The sequence below is a fragment of the Schistocerca gregaria genome, chromosome 2 (assembly GCF_023897955.1).
Source record: "Schistocerca gregaria isolate iqSchGreg1 chromosome 2, iqSchGreg1.2, whole genome shotgun sequence".
In the NCBI taxonomy this organism is placed as follows: Eukaryota; Metazoa; Arthropoda; class Insecta; order Orthoptera; family Acrididae; genus Schistocerca; species Schistocerca gregaria.
The window spans coordinates 931,679,198-931,692,122 of NC_064921.1; the positions used below are offsets into that span (position 1 = coordinate 931,679,198).

The window sequence follows — 12,925 nt, forward strand, 5'->3', positions numbered from 1 at the left end:
CTTTTAACTAGACTGCTAATTCACTAAAGGCGGTTGATTATTGACTAAACTGTGATTGCTAACCACTTCTTGTAGAAACAAGGAAAATAGCACTACCTGTCTCTGGACGGTATTGAAAACAAACACTAGCACTACGAGCACTATGGCTGACTAAAGGGACTCTCTGACTGTATTCAAAACTAACACGAAATCTATGGAACACTTAATAGCACTACTATTAAAGCTTCCTAAAAGCAAAAACACGCAGAAGAAGAAGTGACAAGTAAGAAAAATACAGATAATACTTAAATTAAGGTAGCTCGCTGCACAGCAGACGTGAAGCAGACGGCGGTTAGGGCGACACTGACACTAATAAAGCTGCTTAGATTTCTGGATTATTTGTTTCAAGACTTTGCAGTATTCTTTGTAATGCATTACAATTCTAACATCAGAACTGTTCCTAGATAGTAAATACAGGCTCCTTTTTGTGCCACATGATATCTGTATTCCTTGTGTAAACCAAGTTTTATTTTTAGACTTCTGTAATCATATTTTCATTCTAGCCATAGTTTCGGAAAAATTGATATATTGTGTTTCGTTTCCCTAAATGTAGAAGTAACCCAGTGACTATTCACATGTGAAGAAAGCCACTGTATTGTTTTGCACCATCGCAGGAAAATCTTAATTCAAAGAGGAGATGTTTTCCAGTATTTTATGATCCTGTTCCCTCTCGTTAAGATTAAAAAGTTCGCAGTACACGATAACATCTTGTTTTACTCATGTACATAGCTCCTCCTATGCTGTTCCGCTCTTTACGCTTGCATATATTTGTTCATTGTAGGCAGATTGAAGGGAATGCTAACGGCATAGCAGCATGATCGTTGTCATGGAGTCACAAGCCGGTCTCTGTAGAGAGTACAGTGATTGTCTAAGCCTAGACACTGCAAAAGAACAGAGTGATACTTTTTTCTTAAATTATAAGTTACGTTATGCACATTGCACTTTGTACAGTAGGAACCAATCGAATGATGCAGTGTAATTATTGTCGTGACACTGACCTCATATTCTGAAGGATGGAGTATGCTCTGTCTGGCCATCCTGGCTTACTGTTCCCTAAATCATTTCAGGGAAACGCTGGGATTGTTCCTGCAAGAAGGCCACGACCAACTATTTATCATATCCTCGTAAAACATATTTATATATTCTATATATTTAATATTTTGAATTACTTGAATACATTGAATTTTGATAACAAATCCTATTTCATTATAAGATGTTTAGATCCGATCTCCAAACCAACCAACCAATATTAGATTATCCCTGGACGAATACAAAAATGAAACTTAGGAAGACAGTTGAAACTCACAAGTGTTACTAACTAAACTATTGTATCAAACTAATTTGTAACACAGGATTAGTACTCATCCAATTTCGATTATTTTGTGAAGCAACTTTGAGTACATATTATCTTTGGTTGCATTCCCGATGTTATGTAAGTTGTCTTTGGTTTCTTTGTTCGTTAAAGCGAAGAAGGTGAGTTGGGTGTGGTGAAATCATTTTGTATATTTGTGTGGTTTTTAATACGTTTTTTATGTTGTAAAAGTGATTAAAAAGTGATTTAGGTTCTATTAACTCATTGCCCGATTATTGTTACTTTAAGTATATTATTGGTCTTTGATGTATTAATTTACTGCGTCATTCGTCTTTTCATGAGAGGCCGCCATGTTGTGCTCACAATACGGGTGTAAGTTCGTCAGTTGCAAGAACGGTCGAAGACACATAAATTCTTTATTTAATTAGGTTTGCGGCATTTGTTTTGTATGTAAATGAATAGTAATAGTTGTTTTCTTAATTTATTTCGTGCTTGCGGGACAGACTGTTCTGAGTGTGCAACTTGAGACTACACCGGATACCCGGGTTGTGTTGTAATGTCGCATAATTGCAATAGTTATTGGAAATAACGTTAGTACCATGTGTATTTGTTTCCCAGAATGGTTGTATTAACTGTTGTAATACTTCGTTAACGTCGCGAATGGAGATAACGTGTTATTTGTATGCTGTGCTGTAACCATGTGTATGATGAATTGTGTGCCAAACTTGTCATATTGCAGCTGTTTAACATATTCACCTTTCTGCAAGTTTGGAGATGATCACGAAACGTGTTTGTGTCTGTCGATTGTTAATTTGCCTTGTTACTGGAGATTTTTTTGTGAATTTTTAAATGCTTTTGGTTTGTTAGTGAAAACACCTCTACAAGTCCGCAATTTCAAATATGTGTTAAGTGTCATAACCTGGTGCATTATAATTGTTATTTCTTCGCCTTGCTGAAAGATCTCTCGTAACTCAGTGAAATTATGGTCATGCATAAGGACTGTCAGGCACCAAATTCAATGTTGGGACGCTCCAAGATGTCGCACAGTCGAGTTGAGGGAAGCAGAGTAGAAACACTGAAATCTGTTGACGTGGTCTTCAATGTGAAAGCCTCTTCCTCTCCGAATAATTACTGCACAACCTTCAGAATCTGATTAATTTATAAATTTGTTGTTCCCCCTCAGCTGTTTTTACCTTTCACATCCTTTCCTCCTCCCCCCCCCCCCCCCCCCATACTAAGTTGGTGATCTATTAATGTTTCAAAATGTGTCCTATCAACTGATCTCTTCACCTAATCAGGTCGTGGTTTCTGTTCAGTACGTCATTAGTTAAGTGTTCTACCCATCAAATCTTCAGTGATTTTATGTATCAATGCATTTCAAAAGGTTATGTTTTTGTCTAAACTGTTTGTCTATGTTTCACTTTCATATATGGCTACACTCAAGACAAGTCCCTTCAGAAGCTACTTCCTAACACTTAAATCTATGTTTGATATTAATAAATTTCTCATCTTGTATGCCCCTTTCAAAACACTGCCCATCCTGTTCAATTGTTCTTCCAAGTTCTTGGATGTGCCTGACAATTAGTGTTGGGAAAGTGCAGAGTTTGCAATTCTTCTTCCTGAATTTTTAATTTCTAATTCAAATTTTTCTTTTGTTTCTTTTGCTGCTTCTCCAGTGAGATTGAATAAGCCAAATTTTTTGTTTGTTTCATTTGCTGCTTCTTCAGTGCTTGAGTAACACAAATAGGTTACAATCCTGTCTCACTCCGTTCTCAAACACTGCTTCCTTACATATATATCGACTCTTATTACTGCCTTCTGGTTTCTGTACAAGTTAGAAATAGCCTTTTGCTCACTGTATTTAACCCCGAGTATCTACAGAATTTCAAAGAGATTATTCTACGCAACATTGTCAACAGGTTTCTTAAACTCTGCAAATGCCGTTAATGTTGGTTTCCCTTTCCTTAAGCCACCTTTTATCGTAAGTTGTAGGTTCAGTATTGCCTTGCATGTTCCTACATTTCTCTGGAATACAAAGTGATCTTGCCCGAGGTCAGCTTCTATCGGTATTTGCATTGTTGTCAGGAATTCGTGTTGGTATCTTGCAGCTTACTTAATTGATCGTTCAGTAATTTTCATAACTGTAATCAACTGCTTTCTTTGGAATTGGAATTACCACGTTCTTCTGGAAGTCTTGAGGTTATTTTGCCTGTGTTACACCTTGCACACCAGGTGGAAATCTCTTCACTGGCTGTCCCAAGGCTATCAGTAGTTCTGATGAAATGTTGACTACGGGCTGATGAAATGTTGTCTACTTCCGTAGTCTTATTTCGACTTGGGTCTTATGCTACTGGGTCGACAGAAGCGTCCAATCTCACGCGTTGGCTTTGACCTGTGACATAAGGGTGTTGTGTGTGACATGACGGCGCGGAGTTTGGTTTGTGTGTGGCGTGTTTGTAGATGTCGTCATGTTGTGGTTTGTTGTGCCCTCTGGTGGTATGTTCACGGTTATCGTTTGTTTGGTATATTGGGCTCAGTTTGATGTTGCTTTGTGGCAAGTGCTGCTTGCGTATTTTTGAAGCTGAATTTGTATCATTGTGTTAACGGTTTTGTGTGAAGGTTAATGTAGTGTTGATTGCTGTACATCGGGTGGTTTTGTTATTAAGTTTAATCGGTTATGGTTTTTTATTCAGGAATGAGTATGAAAGACAAAATCAATAGTTCTCGGTTGAGGGCTATGATGGGGGACACAGCTTTAGAGCTGATAAAGTTCCTACAGCTTTTTGGCTTAATTGCCGAGGTGGTGAAGTGCGATGTGTGCCGTGAACCAATGAAATTGGTTAAAGTTCCGGCCTCTCGGACCAGGGACGGTTATATGTGGCGCTGTCGCAAAGACGACATATGGCGTTCCATACGGCGCGGTATCTGGTTCGAGAAGTCTAGGTTGGGCATGCGCGAGGTTGTGCTCGTTACGTATTATTTTTGTTATAGATCCCCACAGAGTTTTTGCGCGCATGAGACTGGTGTGAGTGAGAGGAGCATTTTAGATTGGTATTCCCTTTGTCGTGAAGTGTGTTAGGAATTTATTAAGTACAGGGGTAAGTTGGGGGGTCATGGGGTTGTTGTGGAGGTGGACAAGTCACAGTTTGGGAGGGGGAAGTCTGTGGCTGGTCTTTGGGTGTGGGGGGGGCTGTTGTTGCGGGGGGGTGTGTGTTCTGAATGTGTTTTTAGGGTTGTGCAAGGGAGGTCCAAGGCTGAATTAGTGGCGTTAATTGAGGAATATATAGAGCCGAGGTCCACAATAGTTTCTGATACTTTTTCTTCTTATAGGGGGTTGGGTGAGGGGATTTAATCATTTAGTAGTGAACCATAGTTTAGAGTTTAAGAATTATGCGACCGGGGCTTGTACTAATGAAATAGAGGGGATGTGGGGGGGGGCGGTTAAGTCAGTTCTTGGGAGGGGGAAGGTGCGCTCTTCCAACCTTCAGTCTCATTTAGATGAGTACTGTTGGCGGAAGAGTGTCCCAGAGGGCTATTGTATTGTTCGGGTTTTCTTAAGGGCTGTGGGTAAAATGTATAGGTCGAAAGTTGTTAGTCAGGGTGGTCTGGGTAGGTGGGTGGGGGGCTGTGGCTCAGGGTGGGGTGGGTGGTTTATTTTGTTCTATAGTATTTGTTTAGGTGGGGGTGTTTGTTTTTTGTTTTAGTTGTGGAGGATCTATTTTGTTGAGTTGTAGTGTGTGATTGAGATTTTTTATGTTCCATTTGGTTTATGTTTGTGTTTCTTACTTTGGGGTCAGGAAGAGGGGTTGGGCGGGGGGTTGAGGTGTGGGTGGGTTGGTTTTTGTTCTTTTAGTTTAGTATTTTTTCATTGGTGTGTGTGTGTGTGTGTGTGTGTGTGTGTGTGTGTGTGTGTGTGTGTGTGTGTGTGTGTGAAAAAGAGAGAGAGAGAGAGATTGATTGTGGTGGCCAATCTAGTTTGTGGGACTGGAACTTTCTTGTGGTAAGTTCTCATTTTTTTGTTTTTGGTGTATGTGTTGTGTATTGGGGTATAGGGAAGTGTTTCATTGAAATTTGTGTCTGTGAAGGTTGGTATTGGTATTGGGAGATGTTTTTGAGTTGCATAGGTCAAGGGTAGTGGTCGATCCTAATTTATGGGATCGGGAGCTGCTCTTGATCTGTGTAGGTCAAGGGAAGTCTTTGTTCGTAATGTTTGGCGATGCATTTTGATTTTTGTATTGGGAGATGGGATCGGGAGCTGCTGTAGATCTATATAGGTCAAGGGAAGTGTCCGATTTCAGATAATATTGTTTTGTGGTATTTGGTGAGTTTTGTGATGTCGATTTTTTTCGTTGTTTTGTGTGGTTTTGTATGGGGGTGGGTGGCTAAATTTGTTTAGATTTAGTTTCTCCCCACCCAAAAACCCCCAATTTCCCATGCTTGTCCCGTTAGTCATTAGGCTTTTTGTGAAACATGTGTTTTTCGATGTATTTTCGTCTTTATGATACATATGCAACGATTTTATATCCGCCACATTGGAATTGTCGTTTATGGTCGTTTCCGCCATATTTGTGACATCATGGGTCAAAGCGGACGGGTGGGATCGTACGCTTCCGTATTTCCATGCTACTTTGTCCAATTCTTCTCACAGTATCAAATTTCCCATATCATCTTCATCTTTCCATTTCTATGTTGTTGCTTAAAGTTCCTCTCCCTCGTATATACCCACTATGTACTCCATCAACCTTTCGGCTAAAGTTACGTGTTGGACCCCTTCGGTGACAGACATGTCTGTAGTGCAGTCGTCAGTTCTTAGTTAGGTTGGAAGTGACAATTTGGCTGTGAGTTGACAAAGCCAATGAATATGAGAGCAGAAAAATCTGATTGTGGTGACAAATTGACTGGTAGCAAAGCCTAATGTTTGCCTGTGTTATATTGAAAAATGCAAGGTGCGGCTAATATGTAACTTTTACCCATCTTTCAGCTTTCTGTTCTTTGCTTAGGACTGGTTTTCCATCTGAGCTCTTGATATTCATATAGGTGCTTCTCTTTTACCCAAAGGCCTTTCATTTTTCTGTAGGTGGCATTTGACTTTCCAATAGTGAAATATGTTTCTAAATCCTAAAGTTTTTGGTCTGTTGCGGTTCCAATCAGTCTCTTATTTTAGACATTTGTATTCCTTCTCTTTTAATCAGTTAAATTTTTTGTGTAATCCAAGGATTTCTATTGCATGTGCAGAGTTGACACTTGGCATTGTGGTTGATGGGAGTGACTGCAAAGGCATTTCCCATTTACAGCTGCTCCCATCGGCAAGTGTCAGCGTTGTTTGCGCATTTTGTACTAGTCCTTGTCTTTTTATATATTTTATCCTCAGCTGCCTTCACTATTTCGTCTCAGATTCTTCTTCCCCTGTATTCCTTTCCCGTGTTCTAGTCAACTGTTGCCTAACGCTACCTGTGAAACTTTTAAAATCTCTCTTTCTTTCAACTTATCGAGGTCCCGTCTCCTTAATTTCCTACGTTCTTGCGATTCTTCAGTCCCCATGTGCTCTTGCAAATATTACAAAATGTATACAGCTTACCAGAGATGTCACATTTCATTCCTATTTTTCTTTGAATTTTATCTTTGGTCTGTGTATGTTTCGCTTTCCATGTGATTACTGCTTTTCATATTTTATTATGTTAGTAGAAGTTTTTGAGATAGTAGTCATGTTTAAAATCTGTGAGTTCATTTAGAGTTCTATGAATATATATGTCCAGTTCTTCAAGAATGTTCATAGTAAGTCCTTTCGGTATTTTGTGTGAAATTTGTAATGCAGTTAAAATTTTCTCTGCTTTTGTGTTGGAGGAACATCTGTGACTGAGCATTATACCAGAGGTTGAAAGTTCCACTACAGTTGTAAGATTCTCTCATTTAGAACACAACCAGGTTTGGGCACTTACATGCCCCTCTTCAGGTGATATCCTGAAGCAAGAGATGGGAAAATAAGTTTTTATACACAGCAATACACACACAAAAATGTTCCTTAAAACATTTTAGAAATCACTGGTTGGGCTATGTGCTGCAAAACCTAAGTCAGTGGCAAAGTTACACCAGACAGTACAGTGAATGACTGCTTGGGTAAGGAAATATGCGGTGAATACCAGGACAGCTCGTTATGGCCCTGACTGCCACGGTGGACTAGTACAGAACCCAGGCAGTCAAGCTTTTGGAATGTGAACATATGCCTTGCTTCCAAATATTCTGAAATGTTGGAGATGTGGCTTATTGTTTGTTTAAGGTTCTTCTGGAGTTTTGCTTTATAGATCGGTTAATTAAATGGACTGCATCAGAACCTACTTTATCCAGAATTAATTTGGCAAATCTGCTTCAAAGAGCAGGTACATTATGCTTTTTTTTTACTGTTGTATGGTTATGAAGCTCAAATACTTAGTTTGCCAGTGTGGCTAAGCGATACTAGGCGCTTTAGTCTGGAACTGGGCAACCGCTATGGTAACAGGTTTGAATGCTGTCTCTGGCATGGATGTGTGTGATAGCCTTAGGTTAGTTAGGTTTAAGTAGTTCTAAGTTACAGGGGACTGATGACCTCTGATGTTAAGTCCCATAGTGCTCAGAGCCATGTGAACCATTTTTACATCGTTTTTCTCTGGTGTATATGGTGCTGTAGGCCAATGTTGAATCCCTCCTTGTCTAAGATTTTTTTTCAATTTATCATTCACATATTCTGTGCCATTATCTGTGTGTAGAGTGAAGATCCTGTTTCCAGTTTGTCTTTCAACTAGATTATTAAAGTCTCATACCTGCTGTCGTACTTTATTTTTTTTTCTCAAGATTATATACAAGTAGTTTTTTGGCATAGACATCAAAATGAGGAAGTATTTGGCTCCTCCAGTTGACATTGTTTTCATTGGCTTGGACAAATCTGGATGAATTAGCTCGAATGCCAGATCGTGAAAAAGGTAGTCTTGTTTGCTTTCTAAGCATATGGCACAAAGAATATTAACTGCTCCCTCAAATGAAATTCCACTAGCCAGGCCCTTGTGACTGGCATTCATAGCTTCAGAATGCAAATGACCCAGTCTTTCATGCCATAAGTCAGTGCTGTACCCCTTCACTTGTTTATCATTGGGCATTTTCTGCTCTATGTGCACAAATGAAGGAAGCCACATTTATTTACACTGATGTCTCAAAAACATCATTTGGTGTAGGGAGTGGCTATATTGTTGGTGACACCCCAAATCGATTTCGGCTTCCCAACCAGTGTTCAGTTTATACTGCGGAGCTTTACGCTGTTTTCCAGGCTGTCCAATACATCTGCCGCCATCAGTGGATGCATTGTTATCTGTTCAGATTCTCTCAGCTCTCTCCTCTGTCTCCAAGCTCTCTACCCTATCCACCCTCTGGTCTACTGGATTCAGGACTGCCTGCACTTGCTCCACTTGGGGGGCGTCTCGGTGGCGTTCCTCTGGATCCCAGGACACGTTGGTATCTGTGGAAATGAGGCGGCCGATATAGCGGCCAAGGCTGCAGTCTCTCCTTCGGCCAGCTATTCGATTGATTCCCTTTGCCGATCTAAGGAGTGTTTAGTGTCGTCGTGTTGTTCTTTTATGGTACGAACATTGGTCAACACTTCCCCATAATAAATTGCGGGACATGAAAGCTCTTCCCTGTGCTCGGACCTCTTCCTCCCAAACGCTTCGTCGGGAGGAGGTAATTTTAACTAGACTCCAGATAGGGCAATGTCTTCTTAGCCATTGACATCTTTTAAGTGGCGATCCTCCTCCACCCTGTCCCCACTACTCTCAGCTGTGGATGGTAAGACACCTTTTAATTGAGTGCCCCTATTTTACTCCGTTACGCGCCCGTCTACAACTGTCGCCTGATATATGGTCCATTTTAGCAGATGACGCGCGGTCAGCCAATCGCGTTCTTGAGTTTATTAGTGCCAGTGAGATGTCAGTCATTGGAAGCTGTTTTTGGGGACAATCAACCCCTTTCTTTAGTGGTTTCTTAAGATTTCCTTCTGCTTTGTTTCTCCAATTTTTTGAGTTTCATTCCCATTGCTGCTGGTTTCCATTTTCGTTTTTTACCTTTTCCTAAGTCACAGACCGGACGCTAATGACCATAGCAGTTTTGCGCCCCAAAACCAAAAACCACCATTTCATCTTCATCTACATCCTCTTCCATTTCCATAATATTGTCCTCAAGAACATCACCCCTGTATAGAACCTCTATATATTTCTTCCACCTTCCTACTTTCCCTTCTTTGCTTAGAACTGGGTTTCCACCTGAGCTCTTGATATTCACGCAAGTGGTTCTCTTTCCTCCAAAGGTCTCTTTAATTTTCCTGTAGGCAGTATCTATCTTAACCTAGTGATATAAGCTTCTACATTCTTACATTTGTCCTCTAGCCATCCCTGCTTAGCCATTTTGGACTTCCTGTCACCCTCATTTTTGAGTCGTTTGTATTCCGTTTTGCCTGCTTCATTTACTGCATTTTTATATTTTCTCCTTTCATCAATTAAATTCAATATTTCTTCTGTTACCCGAGGATTTCTACTAGCCCTCGTCTTTTTACCTACTTGTGCTTCTGCTGACTTCACTACTTCATCCCTCAGAGCTACCCATTATTCTACTACTGTATTTCTTTCTCCAATTCCTGTCAATTGTTCCTTTATACTCTCCCTGAAACTGTACAACCTCTGGTTTAGTCAGTTTATCGATGTCCCATCTCCTTAAATTCCCAGCTTTTTGCAGTTTCTTCAGTTTTAGTCTACAGTTCATAACCAATAGATTGTGATCAGAGTCTACATCTGCCCCTGCAAATTTCTTGGTACAGGATATCCTCTACTTTAATTTTGCTTTCTTGTTACTCTTGGGAACATCTGCAGGTGAAAATCCTATTCCTTTTATAATTATTTGCTATTACAGCTTAAGAGCTTTCACTGTTGTACACTTATTTTTGTCACATGGATATTTAGACATTTGCATTGAGGCACCTAGGACTACATACGATTCTGTCCATGTGTCTTTACATGCAGTTGCATTTGAAAAGAACGTCTTGGCTGGAATTTTTGCATCGTTTTTGCCAGATGCCTGTACTTCTTGCAGTTGTAGCACCTTTTATCTTTTTGGGATGTAACATTACTTTTTTGTGACTTGGAGAGTGGTGTCACTAGTAAACGATTTATTGTAGGTGTCGTCATTTATTTATTTCATTAATCAATTTTTATGGAGTCTCCTGTGATTGGCAAACTTGAATTTTCTAACTCATATTCATAGGTTTATGTTTGTCTGGTAATCCTGCAAGTGAATACACTCAATCCATTTTTCTTTAACGTCAAAGCTCAAGCCATGTTATTTTTGTGATGTGGAAATTATATTGACACATACTCTACAACTGGTGATCAATTTTCCGGTCTAATAGCCAAGTGTCTTCAGTCGACCTGTTCATAGGAAGAAGCCAGAATCTTCGTTGACTTGCTTCAGCTTGTCCCATGCTTCCATAACTATAGATGTACCTTGCAAATTAACATATATCTACGGATGAAAGGAGAGTATAATTTTAGCTCTTGCTGTGCAAACTGTAGTTACATCCGTTGTTGAGCCACTGACACATTCCCACAAATGTTGATGGTGTTGAGAGAGCAACTAGCCGCAAATTTATTTGTGGCTGGTTGCTGTCTCAATACCATCAATATTTGTCTTCAGGTAACAGCCAGTCTCCATCCACGTCGTCATACGAAAGAATCCCACAAATGTTCGTGATCTAGATTTATTTGCTTAGCAAACTGCCATGTACTAAAGTTTTCTGTTCCCATCAGTTTCTCAGTTGGAAGCAGTGAATTGTATTTACATAACTATTGTATTAGCTATTACATGGTTCCAATTGCCATGCACTGCAACTAATTTCTGGTAGTGACTGTGTGTAAAGAAGTATTTAAATAAGAAATACAACAAATACAATACAAAGTTAATTTTTCATTTGCTAGTTTCAGATCACAGCAGAAGTATTAAATATTTTGCTTATGGAATCTGCATTGATAAGGCTAGCAATAAAATTTCGTTGGCTGGTAACTGGTGGCTTCTAACCAATTGAAACTTTTTCTTTCACATTTCAAAACAAAGCATTATTGTTGAGACAGAGGAATACGTGGGGCAAGCTCTTAGTTATCTGAGGGTTAATTAACTTCCAGTGTTACTTGTATTTTATAAAACAAGTTGTTTACTCAACTGTAATCATGAAAGATAATATGTAGGTTAAACAGAATGGACAATTATGTATCTTTTGCATCATCAGCGTCCTTCATTTGTACTTCTAGTATTTTTTTTTTTTTTTTTTTAGGAGCCACACATACCCCAGCATTTCTGTTGTTCAGGTGTAAGGCTCCTCAGTTTTGCATGGAAATTTGTTCTGTGTTCAGATACACTTATCATAAATTTCTGCTCACCATGTAGTGGAGATGCTTAGCTGCAGTTAGGCACAGGAAAAAGACACAATTATAGCTATCAGTCATTTAGGCCTTCAGCAATAGTTGCCTGGGACTGCATGTGTGTGTGTGTGTGTGTGTGTGTGTGTGTGTGTGTGTGTGTGTGTGTGTGTGTGTGTGTGTGTGTCATTGAAGGAGGCTTTAATGGCAGAAAGCTACAATTGCGAGTGTCTTTTTGTTGTGCCTATCTGCGTCTCAGCAACTTTCCTTCTCATGATATTGTTACAATCCATCCTGGATTTTCCATTGTTTGATTTCATAAATTTCTTTTTTCTTTTCTGTTCTTCTATTTCAAAACTTACGGTATCTTATTCTTTACAGTAATGTGATCAGACTTTTTATCTGACAATTAATGCTCAGGGAATCACATCCCAATTTTTTATTAATTTATAGAAGTGGCATTCTGTATGACTTCTTTATAATCAGTTGTAAGTTTAACAGTGCTTCGTTTGTGGTCAATATATATTATTGCACATAAATCACTTCCCAGCATAACTGCAACACACGACCCTGCTACACGCATGGGTCTCGGCTACCTTTCATTTGCTAAAAAGTGCGAAAATTATCACTGAAGGCAGGAAGCAATGCACTTAATGCACAGCCTACATTTCCAGGACATTACACATGCACAGATTCATCTACGAAGTTGTGAGGTGGAAGTTATGCACTAAATTGAACAGAAAAGAGGCTTTGTGTGGACACAATTCTACGCTTATCGTAATGGACATAATGCAAAATGTGTAGAATGCTTGGTTAGATGTAAGAGGGGGGTCTGAAGTTCCTAATCTTGCCAAGTTATTTGAATACAGAAAACCTGTACATACAGTGGACAAATCAACTATTTTTCTGTGTATAATGTACAAGTAACACAATGCACAGGGTGTCCACTATGTAACTTGGAATCCATGCTGGTTTGCACGGGGAAGTCGTACTGGTTGAGGTACTTCATTATGTTTGGACTCAGGATAAGTTCTTAGATTTTAGAACAAATTCTCAAAATTTCTACATAATTATACAGTGAAATCAGAGAAAGATTGCTTTGGGTGAGGGAAGGCCTACTCTGCTCAAAAATTTTAAAAGAGCACAA

General features: G+C 39.5%; 1 protein-coding gene across 3 annotated transcripts in view; it reads left to right on the forward strand.

Moving 5' to 3' along the window:
* Window positions 1-1,336: 1,336 nt before the first annotated feature.
* Window positions 1,337-12,925, forward strand: part of LOC126335374 (tetratricopeptide repeat protein 14 homolog) — a 78,728-nt gene continuing 67,139 nt past the window's right edge. The window contains exon 1 of one of the 3 annotated variants that reach the window (XM_049998584.1): window positions 1,337-1,512. The gene's annotated coding sequence lies outside the window, so the exon portion shown is untranslated. Of the gene's footprint in view, window positions 1,724-12,925 lie in introns of all 3 variants that reach the window. The other 2 variants (XM_049998586.1, XM_049998585.1) reach the window with 2 other exon arrangements.